Source organism: Ambystoma mexicanum, chromosome 6q (genome assembly GCF_040938575.1).
Source record: "Ambystoma mexicanum isolate Mex_15411 chromosome 6q, UKY_AmexF1_1, whole genome shotgun sequence".
In the NCBI taxonomy this organism is placed as follows: Eukaryota; Metazoa; Chordata; class Amphibia; order Caudata; family Ambystomatidae; genus Ambystoma; species Ambystoma mexicanum.
Window position 1 is genome coordinate 1,462,639,104 of NC_090937.1, and position 19,121 is coordinate 1,462,658,224.

General features: G+C 42.0%; 1 long non-coding RNA gene across 4 annotated transcripts in view; it reads left to right on the plus strand.

Moving 5' to 3' along the window:
• Positions 1-1,401: 1,401 nt before the first annotated feature.
• Positions 1,402-19,121, plus strand: part of LOC138515634 (uncharacterized) — a 257,144-nt gene continuing 239,424 nt past the window's right edge. Inside the window, exon 1 of one of the 4 annotated variants that reach the window (XR_011282124.1) lies at positions 1,402-1,652. This is a non-coding gene — a long non-coding RNA (uncharacterized lncRNA). The remainder of the gene's footprint in view (positions 1,653-19,121) is intronic. The other 3 variants (XR_011282125.1, XR_011282123.1, XR_011282126.1) reach the window with 3 other exon arrangements.

Sequence of the window (19,121 nt, forward strand, 5' to 3'; positions counted from 1 at the left end):
TCGCAGAAGCCCGCCTCCTCCAGGAAGCACAGGCACCAGCAAGAGCCTCCTCACTGCTCGCAATGCTGGATTCTCAAAAGGGAAAAAGCGTTTGTCCTGCAATGCACAACTGACTTTCCCGAGTGCTGCAGTATTCGCCCCTCGGGCGGATGGCTCGGCGTTTTGTTGCTAACAATGTCACGTGATACGTCACGTGACTCGCAGAAGCCCGCCTCCTCCAGGAAGCACAGGCACCAGCAAGAGCCTCCTCACTGCTCGCAATGCTGGATTCTCAAAAGGGAAAAAGCGTTTGTCCTGCAATGCACAACTGACTTTCCCGAGTGCTGCAGTATTCGCCCCTCGGGCGGATGGCTCGGCGTTTTGTTGCTAACCATGAGATTAAACATGTTTAAATTGCTACTGCAGCTCTGCTCACCCATCAAACACACACACTTATGGACACCGCATACAAACAGTCAGTCACTCACATACCCACACACATATCCACATGCACACTGCAGCACTTGCTGACACACACATGGAAACTCAATCAAGCTCTCTTGCACACACACACACACACACTGCATCACAGCAACATGAATTGTGTTATTGTATTTACAGGGCACATGCACACAGTTCTTTTTTAAAATGTAGATTTCCTGTTGTGATGATTTCCCCCCTTCCTCTAGTCTGGGCCCCTCATTGCAGCAAGTAGGCAAGCGGTGGAGGAAGCGCAGTATAGGGGTAAAGCATCAAATGCCTCCTACAACCCTCTATGCCCCTTCTTCGGGAATCTTGCGTTTGGTGGGGCCATTTCATTGCCCTATTTTGTCTCCCCCCGCCCCCTCCAGCCAGAATCAGGCAGGGATTGTGTCCAACTGGGCTGCAATTTGTAATTCCTATCATGCCCAACAACGCAGGGATGTCATGTCACAGGTTCTTACATCTCTGTGGCACCCTGTGCAGTGCAGGGCACATGTGAGGGTCAGGGACTTTTTTTTCTGCATGGGACCCATATCTACCCCATCCTTACTGAGTCCCAAGCGGCCACTATCCCATTCCATCTCGAGCTAGGATTAGGCCGCATTCTAAAAACATGCGGTATTTAAAGCGCCACGTGTTGTTTTTAATCGTTACTGGCTGCCCTGCTTTGTCCCTCATACAGCTTTATAACAGACGATCAAAGGGATATACTACGTGACTCCGTTAAAAACAGCAGCTGGTGCAAAGGCTACTACTGTACTCCCTGCAACGCGCCCAGCAACCCGCACCAAAGATCGCAAATAGCTGGCATGGTTGCCCTGCCACAGTAAGGCCTCGTTACTACTGCGAGCCTCTACCTTGGATACAAATGAGGTGCCCGCCCTCCCCCTCTGGTCTCTGGCATATCTTCCATCATGAAAGGCCGAGCCACGTGACTCCGATGCATTTCTGGAGCGGGGAAGGAATCCCTTTTGCATACATTCTGTGTCACATCACCGGCCTGCTGGTAATTTACACCATAAATGGGCCCGCCTGCGCTCCCGCGGCCTGTGTGTAGTGGAGCCTCAGAGTCCCCAGACATTCCCGGCGTGCTTTGCATGTGGAGAAGGGCGCATGGCTGCAGTGTGCGGGCGGCACGCTGTACAGTGAGGACGGCTCTGACCCCAAGCAAGTCCGCAGACAGGCTCTAGGTAAGTGCGGCCTTTACCTACATCTTCTAGGAAGGCGCTTTGCCAATGGAATATGCAGAATGTGCGAGCAGCATGGGACTACTCACAGAAGAATAGTCTTTCTCACTCAGGTTATCTAGTTGCAAAAGGCTGGGGCGGTTGGTTACAGAATGTGTCTGAAACGCAGCATTGCGGAGTGTGAAGAAAGTGTTCGTAAATTAAGAACTCATATAAAGGGAGAACGAAGCTAGTACTTAAATAAACAGTGGCGCTGATGACCATCAACATCAGCGCGAGGGCAATAATAATAATAATAATTACCCGGATAACAATAATGGCAGAAACAATAACATTAATACTTGCAATTTGTTCCTCTAATGCTTAACTCCTAAATATACACAGTGTACTAAATTAATTGCTCTCTCGGAACACCTTCTTGTACCACTGTTTAACCCATACCATTGTATAGGTTTTACTGCATTATGTTTGTGAAGTTATGACTTTATGATTGTATACTACATAACTTAATAAAAATTATTAAAATAAAAAAAATACTTGCAATTCCGTATAGCGCTTGCTGACACCGGTTTTGCAGACTCATAGCACTGTAAAAATAATGTTTATGAAATGCACTAATCATGGAATATTGCCCTGGGCATCCCATCTAGATGTAGGCTCACCTTTTACACACAACATTTTAAATATGTTTTTTTCAAGTTTCCACGCAGTCTAACCATTTTTGTGGAAGAGTGATTGTACACTACCATGTCAGCATGTTTTCTATGACATCAATCAAATACACCTTTTGCTGTGTAAGTAGACATCCACTTTTTTAGTTTGGCCTATTAGGAGTCGATTGCGACACCTGTAAGTCAAAACAATAGCCTTCGAGTACAGGTAGGGAGAATGGCATATGAGGATGGACAAACACACTGCTTGTAGGTGTTGTTTGGTTATTTGACCACCCATTGACTGCCCAATGTCATGTTAATGCCTATGACTAATCCCACCCATTTCCTGCCCCTTCCTGCCCAAAACACCTCCTTATGGGAACTCTTTCAGCTCGCTTTAATCCAGTCTTACCATCAAACTTTGCACTCAAAGTGCTTGCCAGTGTTTTTTCAAAGCAGTCTTCTGAGAGTTAATGGCGTAACAGTAGTAGTAAACGTGCTACTTGTGTAACAGGGCTGTCTTCAGCCTCTCCATTTAAAAGCACTGTGTGTGTCCTTGGCTGAAGTCCTATTAAAAACAAGAATTGGCAAAGCCAACCGTTTTGGATTTCTTTATAAGTATTAGGCAATTCGCAGGCACTGCTATTAGATGCCCAGGTACTCGCACCCTTTTGCACCTGCTACCATCAATAGCCAATTAATACCACTATAGCAGTGCCTGGCAAGTGCCTTCCCCGGGCCTATACAAAGGCCCAAACTGTTGGCATTGCCAATGCTTGTTTTTAATGGTGCGACGCCCGCACAGTAATCTGCTTGCACGCTCAGGATTATAGCAACATTTCTGGTTGTCGACTTGTTTAAACACAATACTTAATGTTTCTGCGTTACACACAACATCCTGACTATCTGTCAAGAGCAATGGCAAATTGGCAGATGTGTTTGTTGGGCGTGCGTTCTGCAAAGCCACTCCTTTGAAACATGTGCATGAGTTATGTATTTGGTATGATCTGTAAGGTGCCCCCTGTGAAACACAGTGTCTTTGTAGTGCCTTCATGGCAGCACGTTTGCTTTTGGCGGATTGTTTATTTGTTGGATATGTGTGGCCACTGAAGGAATTAAAGGAAAGACTGAGGAATCCGATACTTTCACTTTAAACTCACCGCAAAAAGTCTGCTCCTAAGGATCACTCCTGCTGATTGAAGACCCACTAGGCCTTGCAGGAAATGGAGTTCATGTTTAGTTTGGGCTATTAGGTGGCGCTTCCGTGCCAGCTAATAGTGAAGGTTATTGCATTAGAGTACAGATAGGGAGAAGTGGCATGTGAGGAGGGAAACAAAGCTAGTAGGTGGTGCTTAGGTATTTGCCCACCCATAGACTACCGATGACCATGATAATCCCTATACCTATATCCGCCCAGTTCCTGCCCGTCCCCACCCAAAGCACCTCCACCTCCACACAGTAACTTGTTGGGCTCGCTTTAATCAAGCCAGACCTGCCATCAAACCTTGCACTGGAAGCGCCTGCCAGTATTTTTTCAAAGCAGTCTTCTGAGACTTAATAACTTTATTGGCGTTCTAAGCTTATTACTGGTGTAATATAAATGTCTAAACCCGGTCTGCCTTCGGCCACTCAATTTATAAGCACTATGCGTGTTCTTCACAGAAGTCCTGTTAATAACAAGCCAACCGTTTTGGCTTGTTTGTAAATATTTCCCTGGCACTGCTATTTTATGCCCAGGTACTCACACCCTTTTACACATGCTACCATCAATGGCCAGTTAATGCTAATACGGCAGTGCCTTTCCCATGCCTACACAAAGCCCAAACTGCTGGCATTGCGCATTGAGCATTCTCTTTTGCCTGTCTCACACATGTGGATGTCAAAGGGATGGATCTATCTATCTATCTATCTATCTATCTATCTATCTATCTATCTATCTATCTATCTATCTATCTATCTATCTGTCTATCTGTCTATCTCTCTCTCTCTCTCTCTCTCTCTCTCTCTCCCTCTCTCTCTCTATCTATATATCTCTATCGCTCTCTCTCTCTCTCCTCTCTATATCTCTCTCTCTCCTCTATCTCTATATCTATCTATCTATCTATCTATCTATCTATCTATCTATCTATCTATCTATCTCTATATATCTATCTATCTACATATCAATCTCTCTCTATCTATCTATCTATCTATCTATCTATCTATCTATCTATCTATCTATCTATCTATATCTATCTTTCTCTCTATCTATCTATAACTATTGATCTCTCTCTCTATCTAGCTATCTCTATCTCTCTCTCTCTCTCTCAAATCTCTATCTATCTATCTATCTATCTATCTATCTATCTATCTATCTATCTATCTATCTATCTATCTATCTATCTCTCTCTCTATCTCTCTCTAGCTATCTCTATCTCTCTCTCTCTCAATCTCTATCTATCTATGTATCTCTCTCTCTCTCTCTCTCTCTCTCTCTCAAAGTGCAGACTAGCCCCATGACAGGGGCAACGCTTAACCGAATGGCTACCTCCCCACCCAGACATATATGTTGAGGATATCAGAGGTTTGCAGGCATTCCATTGGTTCTGGTCTCCAATGATACAAAAAAGAGACACAGCACTGCGCGGGCCTCACTCACAAATCGTTTTTCAATGAGAGCTACTCATTGAAAAACACTTTGTAAAAGAGGCCCAGTGCGATTTTAGAAACGTTTGAGATCTCAAATAGTCATGGATCCACAGCAAATATTGATTAAAGTGGCAGCGTCACCATGCGGAGCCACACGTTTTGATGGGCACTTTTTAATATCTCACTTTTTATGAATGTTTGTTTGAACACTCCAGAATAAAACCCCACTATATTCGATTATTCACATACCATTATATTTCCAGTTTGGAAATTCTATTATTTTTTGGCTTCACAAAATTCCAGTGTACTACCAGTTCACTCTTCCAGTTCAAACAAGTCCAGTTTATTACCTAGTGAGTTTGCAGTTTTATTCCCAGTTTTCATAATACAACTCAATTTCATAATACAACTAAATACAACTAAATTACCAATTTGACAATGTCGTTATGCTGCCAGTTTGATAATCCCAGTACGCTCTGCAGTTGACCACCCCTGTAAAGGGAACCAGAGCCTCCTAATTCCCCCTGGTGTGGCAATGCCAACTGTTTCTCAGGTTGCACTGTGTTGGTACGTGCCTACCTTTACAATCCTGAAATGCTTCCACGGCGCAGAATGACAGCATGTCACCAGTGGGACAATCTTTGTTTTGATCTAGTTTGCACACTATCTGAATAAACACAATTCTAGTATTCTCTGAATATTCATAATACAGACACACATGCTCCGTGCGCTCAATTGTAGCATCTTTCCAGTTTACATTCGTCCCTTATTTGGTGTACTACTCTCAATGTGCCATTGGATAATTCCATTACACTCCTAGTTCCCTGTTACACATTTCCTGTAAACTGTCAGGAAGGTCCCAGTTGGTTCGAGTCCCAGTATGCTACCAACTTGAGAACCCCAATTGTACTGCCAATCAGTAGAATTCCAGTGGGCTCAGCAGGGAGGCAGTGCCATTTCAGACCAGAGAAAACCACATGGACACTTTCTTTTTCTTTGGAAAGTAAATGGCCAGGTTTAATCCTGTAACATTAAAAAGCAGAATCAGCACAGTACAGACACGACCCGAATAATGCACAACTACAGCGTAACCATAAAAGGTTCATTTCAATAATTCATAACAACACATATTGTACAGAAGGTGCCAACACCTTCCCTAGGTCTTGGCATCCCTGGATCAGGAAAGGGAGACTGAAGCACATCAAGGCACTCAGACTGGATTTTCAAAGTCATCTGATTATTCTTTGCAGCAGAGCAGGACACAGCATAAAGCATTCTGAAGAAAAGTCTGGAACTTCCAAATCCCCTCAGTTTTTAGCTTCTTACATACTCTTTTAAAAAGTGTGGTAACGCAATGATCGTCATAAGACATCCTGATTGGCTTTGGTATTTGAAGACAACCCTTTTTCCAATCCCTGGTTGGTTGCCTTAGCTGTCACTCAGACCCAGTCGGAACAGGTATCGTCTAACTCAGTTTACACCAGTGGCCTCTTCATGAACTTGTATGAAACAAGGTTATCCACTGACCTCATCATGACTAGCAGAAATTGACCATTTTGTTTGCTCAAGCATCCATCTTAGAGTTGCCTGACTTGTCTTATCAAAAATGGCCGACCAAATTACAAGATGCCTGACCAACTTATTTTTACCCAAAATGTGGTCCATGCTCAATTTCGAGTCTGGATTGTTTGATAATTTATGATAAACATGTTCTACTTAACATATTCTCTACTATGCATGACATTCTGACCCCACAAAATATATTGCCTTTAAAACGCTTTTCTGAAAGGCACTACATTTCTGATTTTTGCAGTGTTAGAGTCATTGATCAACCTGGTAAATTATCTACATTTGGCCTGAGGGGGGTGGGGTCTATTTCCTATACAGTCAGTTTAAGGGGGATAGGACTAACTCCAGTACACCCCCTCTCTGGATTGTATTTAGTCATCTACTCAATACATATCACTACACCCATGTCCACCCTTCTCACTTTTCAGTGTATCTACACATCTCTGGCCTACTCACCCTTTTCTTTAAACCTATTTATTTCAATCTAAGAGGTATCCTAAAAACCTTTCAGTAGTAGTAACACATTATACTCTCCTAGTCTAAACATGTATGTGTCCGTAAAGAATACCTTTATTTAATCTTATCTAAGTCCCACATCCATTACCCAGTCTATATTTATACTGATTATACATTAGGTAATTTACGGTCACTATGAGAACCAAAGTTGGTATCTCATTTGAGGAAACCCACCAGCCAATTTTCATAAGTTTAATCACGTGTGATTTTACTGCATACTTCTGCATCACTCCCACCCCATAACGACATTTGGTGCCTTGTTTCTTCATTGTCCACCCCATACACATTCTTGTTTTTGTTCTTTATCAGTACAGTTTTCACCTCCACGTCCTACACCCGATTCATCTTAGTTTGGCATCTTCCATGTCCAGAGATCTTTTTCCTGATTTGATCATTATTGTCCTTTGAGCTGCTGAGCAGCATGTCTTATAGGCCCTTTCAATGCCTGGGCCAGAAGTCCATTGTCTTTATATGGCAGTAATTTGTTTCGTTTATGTCATCAAGGAACAGTTAATAGGAACAGCAATTGTTCATTTTTTTCTGCATAAACAGTTCTGTCCAACATAGGTAAATTCTAACTGGGACTTTTTTCATTGGGTTCCTCAACCAGTCCATTTTTCTCATAGGGTCGATTGCCGTCAATCTCCCAACGTATATGCCTCCTCTCCTGTTCACTTGTAATAGAAAGCTAAATGAGTTTTCTTAATATGTCCATCATCAACAGCTTTCCATTCAACCCAACCATTTTTTAAAAATCTATTCCTATGTGTCTGTCACACCCCTGCCTGCTAAACAAATTTCATTATCTGACTTTTTTGAACATCCCTGCTGCCTAGAAAAAACCTCAACATTTATTTTGGTTCTTTACATATCAAAGCTACTAATCCTCTCCCTTTTTTATTGACATTTAATTTTCTTCTTAATGAATGCTGTCTGATTGCTGGGACATGTTTTGTTTACAATAAACACATTCAGCTGCATCTATTGTTTAGGCAATAAATACATTTGCCTGTCTTGTTTCTGACCGTATGTCTTATGGGCTTCTTTTTATACAAATTATTTGTCCTTTGAGGGGACCTTTTCATTTTCCCTCTACATCGACATTCCCAGATGTTGAGACGCTAAAAATAATAAATGACAAACAGACAAATGTTAAAAACAACATTTAAAAAGACATGGCGTCGTCTTCACCATCTCCTAGGCGCATCCGTAGCAGAAAAGGACATCATTGGCAGGGATCCCTGCTGTCTGTAGAAAATCGAAATAGAGACAAAAGTCAATCGAGAACTGGCTAGGGGGTCAAGTATCTTCCTAACCTAAATTCTTTCTCCTTGCTGCTAACAAAAAAATGTTTTCTTACCGTCATTTCTCACTATTTTCAGCACATTTAACTCGTAGGCTGTCTCTTACTCGTTGGTGCACATAATAATCATAATGATCTTCTTTGGGCCTATACAATATTTGAACCTGTTCTTTGGGTTTTCCCAGCTCAGCTGAACGGCCTTTGTCTGCTCTGCTGTAAATGCTTCGCTCTGCTTTGCTGCTTGTGCTTCTTGCTTTGCTGCAAGCGCTTCCTGCTTTGCCTTTGCCATTTTTCTTCCAATCGATTTGGACCGTGGTTTTTACCCTTCTTTGCTGTATTTTTATCCTGTTTGAGACACAATAACCTTCTCGCTCTGCATTATCTCCTCCTACCCCACTACACTAATCTAGCCTTCCTCTGTTTTTCTAGAATATGGCACCAATTCTTACTATGTGTCTTCCCATTTTATCATGGAACTACATTGTTTGCCTATTCTAAACAATTCTTATATGCTCGTCAAATCTACCCTTGTTGGCATCCTGCTAATTTATTAAAAATAAAAAAGGTTACCCACCTTTTATTTTACGTCTTCTATGTTCTGCGTTTGTCTGAGGTGGCCATGCTTGCATCTATATGCTACTCTGTTTACACCTATTTGCACCCATCTTGGGAAAAAATGGCTACACAATTGAAAAACTATGGGCCTCATTACACGGTAGGCGGTAAACCATGGTGCTACTAGCACCATGGTTGCCGCCGGTACCATACCGGTACCACCATGGAGAAAAGGGGAATTACCACCCTATTCCAAGGTTGGCGGGGTGGTAATTCCCCCTTTCTCCATTGCCCTTCCCCATTCCCATTTTTGCCCCGTAGGGCTCAATGGGAATGGGGAAGGGGCTAATTATGGTACCGCAAATTGGGGTTCCGTAATTAGCACCAAGGTCCCTTCGCGGGTCCCAACTTTAACGGCTGGTCTACACCAGCCGTTAAGGTCGGGTCCCGCAAAGGGACCTCATAGTAAGGTGGTAAGGGTTTACCGGTACCGGTGCCCTTACCGGTACCGGTAAACCCTTACCGCCTACCGTGTAATGAGGCCCTATGTCTCTATCTGCCTCTATTTCTGTTACTCACCTGGGTCCTCTTACTCCTAATAATGATCATCAGCGTGTTCACACCCTGTGGTGTGAACCAGTACATACCTCTTTTTTTCGCCCTATTCACTATCACTTGTATCATGGTATACTGTCTCTTCCCCTATTAAGGGCATGCAGGCATTCCTCCAATGTTCACTGAATGTCCATGGTTTTCATCTAAAAAATATAAACCAACACCATCAAGTACATTCAAATAATGTTATTTTTACTCACCCTTGTACGTTCTCTTGAATTGATTCTGTACAAAATCTTTCTTGTATGGTTATCCCAATCTTTGTCAACCATACCCCTTTTTGGTTCTTCATTTATCCCATAATTCTTTTTTATTGTACTGCGCAACATTTTCAATTTTGGCCTTTAATCTTCATTGGTGCTATTTATTTTCCAAATTTAAGTTTTTCTGCTTATTTCATGCTCCCTTTTCCTCTACTATCCATTAATTCATTCAGCCAATCATTTCTTCATTCATTTTTCCGTTCATTCATTTTTTTTCTTTTATTTCATCCAAACTGACCTCTTTATTCGCATATTGTTTAAAATAAATTATTCATTTTTATCTTCTCCTAATTCATTTTCTGGACCCATGCCAAAAATGCTCAAAATCCACCTGACATTTCGACACTCTCTCCAAGTCTTCCTTAAATTATACTGGATGCTGCTATATTATTGCCATATGTAATAAAATGTTTCCTTTCCTTTCTTTTTAGTGCGTGATGTTCCTAAAGAAACACCTCTTCATCTTTCTGTAAACGCTTTCTAAATATGTCCTCATTAGTGATGTTTAATCAACCTGGACTTTTCTCTTGAGAACCATCACTGTCCTCTGTGGTCCATTTTTATTATTCATTCCTTGATCATTTGCCATGTTCCCTTATACTATGGCTGTTTCTAATTTTATGCGGGTCATCTGTCCCCACTGTTTGTTCATAAATATCTGTTGTCTGCGACTAAATTCATCAAATACTCTCACCACTTTTCCACTAGGTCACACAGCTGTCTGCAATACTTTGCTTTTATTATAATAATAAAAACCTCTGGTTCTACCAGAAATGTATCATCGTGTCTCTTGCCCTGTACATGACCCTATGAACTCACCCATATTCAAATGGTGCATTCCCAAAACGAAACACACTTTCCCTTAATTACCTAAACAAAAGCATCATGTTTAGGCTTGTATCATCCAATCCCTTTCTTAAAACATTGACAGGTGCCTGTGACAAATGTAACAAAATACGTCATAACACACTTTCCACCAGAGACTACTACTTCATCACTAGGCAAGAAGACTGTGCTAATAGTTTTCAACAAAAATCCTCAATTGTTCTAATAATCATCAACACATTTCTGTCTTCGCTGTATGGACATACAGTCCTATTGTCTACCACTAGAACAAAATTGTTCTCCCTTTGCCATATTAATTTTCGGCACTCCTTGAGGCTTAGTGCCACTAACAATTCTGAACACACCAAGTCGCCCTATGAGGCTTTCCAACTGTGAATGCATGCATACCTTGTTCTTGCAAAAGCATTTCTTTCTTTCATAATGGCACCTTCACTCATGTGTGTCACTTTATTCCATGTTTGCATATTGTTAAATGTCTGTATATGGGCTCACTGCACTTTCCCTCTGCAGTAAATCCGTTTAGCACTTTTCTTAAGCTGCTGTTCCTGCTGCACTCCCAGCGCTCATGTCTGATACAATGTCTGAAACTGGGCAAAAACCCCTTTCCACTTTTTTGAATGTATGCAGGCGGGTGTATAGTCCCCCCTCTTGAGAATTGCCCATTCTGCATAATTCCTTGACTTATACATGTGCAAGAAAAGTGGCCTGTCATTCCATATGTCTGACATACAGGAGGTTTCCTAACTTGCCTTCCCTGCATGCCTTGATTATCTTTCTGTATGTTTAAAAATCCACTTTGACTATTCTGGAAATGTCTCTAATTATCCTGGAAGCCTCTACCTCAGAAGCCTCCCCTACCTCATGGTATGAATCCATTTTTACCTTGACCAACCTGCCTTTAGTTATTCACCTGTGGCATGCCTATAGTTTGCTGCAAACCTGACTCTTCCCCACTAGTCAACATCGCTCATTTTATGGCATGTTTTGACAATTTATTCTACGCTAATGTCGCTTCTTTACCTTCCCAAACAACATCTTTCTGCTGAATTTTCTCTTGCAAAAATCTGTAATAGTACACAATGGCCAGCTGAATTTCCGACCATGACTTTGCTTCCTTACCCACTAACTTCCTGAGCTGCTTCTTTACTGGCTCTGGCAACCCTTAATATCATTATAGCTCCCATATCTGACATTTCTGGATACAGCACTCTAAGCGCTTTACAAACTATTGCTCTTCAATTATTAAATGGTGCTCCATCATGAGCCATGTTCTCCATAGTGACACTCAAGTGTCCTACTATCGACCAAACATCATCTGTTCTCTCCCTAAGGATATCGGATAGAAGCCCTTTACTGTCTCCTATAAATAATGGTCTCTTCCTGTCATTTTTTCTAACTAATGTATCCATTTCCCAGCACCAGAAATTTGACTCAGAATTTGTACCCCTTAAATTATCCTTATCCATCTGTGGGCAAGGTATATACTATGGTCTGGCTCCTCCTTTCTCTAATTCAGGCATATTTCTGTCCCCTCTCGTCTGTCTGTCCATAGCAGAGACAATGGTTCTGCACCGCCTTTTTCCAGGTAGTGACCTTAATCTTCTCACATTAGGTGGCGAGTCCCCCATCTTACCATAGGATCGCCCTCTAGGTCGATCTAGCTGCGTCAATGATTCTGACGCCTGAGATTTAGGTAGGTCTAGATCCGACCATCTTACTTCCTTATCCATTGAAAAACACCATTCAGGGCTGCATGCATTGCCTTCCTCCTCCTCATGGTAGGTTTTGCTGTCCTTATTTGACATATCCTGTCCCCAACTCGTGTGACTCTCACCATTCTAGTCTCTATTTTAAATCAACCTGTCCATAGACAAGGCTCTATGCTTGAGGCAGAACAAGCCTCTCATATTTTAAATGTGTCCATCCTGCGTACAATTTTCGGCTGCACGTGTGAAGAGGTGGTAGACCTGCGTGACATGTTCTGGACAGGAATCGCAATATATGTGGTTGTATTAGTGTTAGAATTGTGAAAATTTACACGCACATCCCTATGTTAAAGACACACATTTGTGGAAATTTGCATAAAATTGGGAAATTGTCTTCATAGCAAAAAAGGCAAAATTATGTAGAAAGTTGAGACAAGATCCCACCGCTGCAGGGTTTTGAGGAATATCTGCTACATAAAATAAGACATCTTTGTGTGTGATTAGTATAAAGGTAACCAATGTACAAATGTACATTTAGTATCAAATCCAATTTTGAGATCAGTGAGTAAAGGAAGGTTTCTGAGGTTGTAAAGCAAACTATAAAATGTGACATCATCCGGCCTTGATCCAATCACTCAAATTGCAAGGCGGAGATGAAGTGTGGTCCTAAACCTTCAATACAATATATATTTAGGTATGTCATTTACAAGAAATTCAATGTCAATGGGGATTGGGTGCCAAGTTGTAACTGAACAAGACTTACCATGTGTTGAGTATGGGACGATATGTATAATGTAGACAAAATCAGCAGAAGGTGTCTTCATGAGAGAAGTGGAGAATGCTGAAGGGAGAGAGCCAATATCCCCAGAAACCTACCCAACGGCAGGAGGACGAATGCTAGGCAAAGGGGAGAGTCTCTAGTCCACAGCCACCTAACCCGACGGCACGCGGACGCCTAATGGCTTCCCAGCGCTGCAGCAGTCTCTAGTCCACGCGCAGAATAAAACGTAAATGCAGAGGGGATATCGCTAACTCCCAGAACAGCAGGATGTCCAAAGCAAGAGCAATCCGGCAATGGGCTGGCAACAGATGACACAAAATCATAATCCAGGCAATTCAATATGGGTTCCGGGTCAATAACAGGCTGACAATATAGACAGTACAAACAAGAGGCAAGAATCCATGTAGTGTTCAGAGTCGGCAACGGGCAAAGCAGTAATCTGAAAAAGCGTGGTAAAAGCAGGGATCAAGACAACAAAGCAGGGTCAGCAGAATGATCCAAGGGTCAAAAAGAAGGAGGTCCAGAATATTACAAAGCAAAGGTGAAGAACAAAACGTACTTCAAAATCAGAGGCACCGAAGGGTAGAGGAGGAGGAGCCTAAGTCCTATAAGTCACATTATCAGATGTTACATGAATTACTGAAAGAACCTCAACGTTGTTTACGGAGTGGCCGCACAGTCTCCATGTCAACCTTTTGTATTTGTCATAATGTAGCAAACCTCTGCCTCTCCGTGTGTACCTGCACTTGGTGTGTTGATATGGATGCGTGCAGATGGGTCATACTGGTCTAGAAATATGACAAAGGCATGCCAATGCTGTGGAAGAGGTAGTCTTGTGACTGATAGTAGTCCTTGAGCTGCTGTTCTTTTGTGCTTTCCTCAGCAAGAGATTAGGAATCCTGCCAGTAAGCTTTTCCTTGAGCCAGCATAGTGCATGACTCAATAACCTATGGACATTTCTAAATGTCCCATGTTTTTGCCACACATAAAACCAATAACTTTAGGGGCATTTCTCAAAGGGCACCCACCAAAAAATCATACATCACCACATAGCTAAAAATGTTCCATTAATACTCCCTCCACGTAGACTTCCACCATTATTTTCCCACATGATCAGTCAACCTTTTTCGATTAAATATAGCTCCTGTAATTCTTAAACAATGTGTCAGCATTGCGTTCCCCACCCTACACTTGGCTCTGCTGCCATAACCTTGAATCATACGGCCAACAACCTCCATTTATTCACTTCTCCTTCAGTCTACAAAACATCAGTTTTTTCAAAATACTGATCACTAAGGAGTTAATTTGCTCTGTTCTCAGACAAGGGCCTTCCTGACATCTGTTTATTTCACCATTTATTCATTGTCCTCTTTGACGCACAGTCTGCCTGAATTGTATTTTACTCAGGAAACCTTTTACTGTGATCATAAATCACCTTGTTTAACTGCGTTGGCTGTTATCTTTTAATCTTTTAACCAAACACTGTCCTCTTTTCAGCAGTGTGCAGTCTATTTTATCCAACTGCCAAGCTATGCACTACAAAAAAAAAAAATCTCATTTTATGCACAAGAGTTACTTTTAGGGCCTGTATATATCTCAGTTCTGTTTCTCTAAACAAGAATGGAATGTACTGGCCCTTTTACAGCTTTCTCTTGTATGCTTCACAGCCAGCTGAAGAAAACTAAAATGCCTCCATTTATCAAGTCTTATCTGGTCTTCATTTTCAACAAAGTTAGTGCGGTTTCATGTCGTATGAAGTTAAATAGCTTAACCTGTCTATTTTTGGCTTATACAAGAATTAATCCTGTATTTACTGAATTCTGGTTTTTACAAGGTTTCAGAGATGACAATTTTTTCACCCTTTTCTACATTGTCTCACTAAATACTGCATTTAACATAATTTTAAACAACGCGCACAAGTGCATTCTCATCCATAGCTAATATTTATATCCTATTTTTCTCCATAATTGATCACTTTAATTTCTGGCTTGGTGCCAATTTTTCTTCAATAGCTAAACATCTCTTTTCTTTACCTTTTCTCATAAAAATGCATGCAAATCATAACATATAACACACAATACAATTTTCACAACCGTGACAGACTGGTCGGCCACACATTTCTCACAGTTTTCTCTTTAAGACCTGTCTTGCCCCTAAAAATACCACAGCATGGGATGTAAGATGCCCTCTTTAAACTCATCTTTAACCGAGTTCATCGTCTACTTTACCTGTCATTAGAGCTCTAGGTGCTACTTCTTCTGTGTTCTTTAAAATGCAGGAAACCTGAGCGTATCCTTTATCGTGCCCTCTCCTCATGATACCTCTTAATTGCTTGGCCTCTCCTCATATCAATTACTCAATATTCAACACTCATCGTTCTCAAGTTACTTTAACCCAATCCCCAGTACTTCTAAGCTACTATGTTACACTCTAAGCCCTTAATTTACCCAAAATAAAAATAAAAATCTTAAAGATCCACCAAAATAATCCTTCAAAAAATCCAAAAATAAATACATTCTAAGAGGGGTTCCCCAAAATAATAAAATAATTCATTAAAGCATTTTCCGGAAGACCCCTAAAAAATGACTCAAAATATGTTTTTCTTGGAAGATTTCCAAAAACATTTTAAAATAATTTTTCTTGGAAAACCTCCGAAAAATAGCCCCCTCGAATCCCCAGGTGCCAAGGTGCCCTTCTATGATATCAGTCCCCTCTCCTTTAGTAATATGCAGTAACCTGCAGTGGGCCCCCATTTCTCTCTCTCTCTCTCTCTCCCTCTCTCTCTCTGTCTCTCTCTCTCTATCTCTCTCTCTCTCTCCCTCTCTCTCCCTCTCTCTCTCTCTCAGTCTCTCAGTCCTGATAACATGTAAGTATGTACCTGTATTTCCAGATTGATTCATAGTCCTGAAGAAAATACATTTTAGGACTCCTGGCTTATGGCTCACCAAATGGACAGAAGGTCCCAACCACAGCGTAACCATACTAGGTTCATTTCAATAATTCTTAATAACACATATTGTACAGAAGGTCCCAATACCTTCCCTAGGTCTTAGCAACCAGGGATCAGTTGAGGGAGACTGAAGCACATCAAGGCACTCAGACTGGATTTTCAAATTCATCTGTTTATTCTTTGCAGCAGAGCAGGACACAGCATACAGCATTCTGTAGAAAAATCTGGAACTTCCAAATCCCCTCAGTTTTCAGCTTCTTATATACTCTTCTAAAAAGTTTGGTAATGCAATGATCATCATAAGACATCCTGATTGGTTTTGGTATTTGAAGACAACCCCTTTTCCAATCCCTGGTTGGTTGCCTTAGCTATCACTCAGACCCAGATGGATCAGGTTTCATCCAACTCATTCTACACCAGTGGCCTCTTCATGAACTTCTATGAAAAATGTTATCCACTGACTTCATCATGACTAGCAGAAATCAACAATTTTGTCTGCTCAAGCATCCATCTTAGAGTTGCCTGACTTGTCTTCTCAAAAATGGCTAACCAAATTACAAGATGCCTGATGAACTTATTTTTACCCAAAACCTGGTCCCTGCTCAATTTCGAATCTGGATTGTTTGATAATTTATGATAAACATGTTCTACTTAACATATTCTCTACTATGCATGACATTCTGACCCCACAAAATAGATTGCCTTTAAAACGCTTTTCTGAAAGGCACTACATTTCTGATTTTTGATCAACCTGGTAAATTATCTACATTTGGCCTGAGGGGGGTGGGGTCTATTTCCTATACAGTCAGTTTAAGGGGGATAGGACTAACTCCAGTACACCCCCTCTCTGGATTGTATTTAGTCATTTACTCAATACATATCACTACACCCATGTCCACCCTTCTCACTTTTCAGTGTATCTACACATCTCTGGCCTACTCACCCTTTTCTTTAAAACTATTTATTTCAATCTAAGAGGTATCCTAAAAACCTTTCAGTAGTAGTAACACATTATACTCTCCTAGTCTAAACATGTATGTGTCCGTACTACTTACTTAACATATTCTCTACTGTGCATGACATTCTGACCCCACAAAATAGATCGCCTTTAAAGAGCTTTTCTGAAAGGCACTACATTTCTGATTTTCGCACGGTTAGAGTCATTGGTCAACCCGGGAAGTTATCTGCATTTGGTTTGAGGGGGCTGAGGTCTATTTCCTGTACAGTCAGTTTGTGGGGGTGGGGGAAGGACTACCTCCTGTACAATATTTACAGTGGTTCCTCCTTGTGATAGGCAGTCCCAAGTGGAACTGCCAACTCCACCCCCTTTCGGTGTTGTACAGTGGTCAGGTCCCCCCTTTGCTGTCGCAGACCTCCCCTGCCATACTCTATGTTGGGGGGTAATCTCAGGAGGCACCATTTACTTGTCCAACACATTCCACCTCTGGCCCACTGCCCCTCACTTTATCCAGAAAAAGTTTGTGAAAAAACAGATCGACTACCCCTCTCTTTAAGTCCTGTATGGGTCACAGGTGAAGATGAAGGTTAACCTGTACAATTTGTTAGTAAGGTTATCGCCTTTTTGGGAAGAATTGCAAAAAAATGCTGCTAGGTACAAAAAATTCTATCTTTTTAATAGTCACAAGAATACCTAAAAACGTTACAAGCTTAACAAAACATAGCAAACTTAATACATTTTCAATTAAAACATTCAGTCATCATTCATCTATTCTAACAGGGGAATACTACAACTTAAACAGCTTTGTGCATAACAGTGAGTCAAAATATGCATTAGTGACAGGGGAAAAAACATTAGGTTTTCCCTTTAGCAGTCGACATATGTTTCGGCCCTTTGTAGTGTACCACCTCTGTCAACAGTGATCACTAAGGTAAATGTTGGGCCATCTTCAGGACAAATGGTTACTTTGTGGTAGATTATTCTTGTTCCCCATTAGGCACACTAGCACATCTAAAAGGATAAATATACATATATTAATGTATAAGAATGAAATAGAAAAAGAGTTGCAATTCCCAACTGGATAGCATCAAGGCCATCCTTGAAAATCCCTTCTTACAGTTTTGACCCCCCGTTAACAAAAAATAGGGATTACCCATTTATATATACCTCACTTTATCCATCCACCTTCCCATCGGACCAAAATGCCGGGCCATAGCCATCCCAGTGAGAGGCAGACCGTGCCCTTGGCACTGCACCTAACTGGCCTCAGTGCCCCCCGGGAGGGGTGGGTCACTGACCACCTGATCCACCCCCGCCTGCCAACCTCCACCGCCTCCCCATCTAACTGGACAGGTGTGACGGAAACACGACAAGGAGTGTGGCAGGCAGTGGTTTCCAGGAAGCTCTGGGCGACGTCAACTGAGATCGGGAACTGAGGCGGGAGAGCTTCTGTTCCTACCCCATTCCTTTGGCCCCTTTTAACACCGCCTTTTGTCGCTGTTGCCGAGGCCATTGTTCTGGTCAAGGGCATGTTATCAGACCCTTAGCCAGTTTCTGGAGTCTGCTATGGTGCCTCCCCCAATGCCCACCCTGTAGCCCCTCCACTGGGGAAGGGGACCCGCCTCCATATGCTCCTAGTTTCATTTTCATTTTGTGCAATTCCAATATGTCCCCAGACGGACTGTTTTATTATATATTCCTAGATGTCCAATCCCAGCATATTACCACTTGCAAAGTGAATCTCACTATGTAAAGTGTGGAAGTGGGAGGCAAGCCAAAATGGGGGAGGACGTTTGGGAGACCCCAGTCAGGGCCACAGTTTAGGACCAGGGAGTAAACAGACCCAGTGGGGTTGTGTTGTGTACACAGATGGACGGGGTCCCTTCTCTGGTAATAACAGGAACCAAATTCTTTGTAGAACCCAGGAACAGATTTATTACAGGAAACAGAGTAAATTAATTGCCAGAAGGATAAATTAGACACACTGGATACAGGTGATTGCCTGCGGGCACAAGGCAGAGCATTGATGGCAGGCATACTAGCTAGGCACACCCACTGGCATGGAACCTGGGGGTCTGGGGAGTACCCTTGAATGCAAGGGGGGAGACGGGACCCCAAGGGAGAAAGGG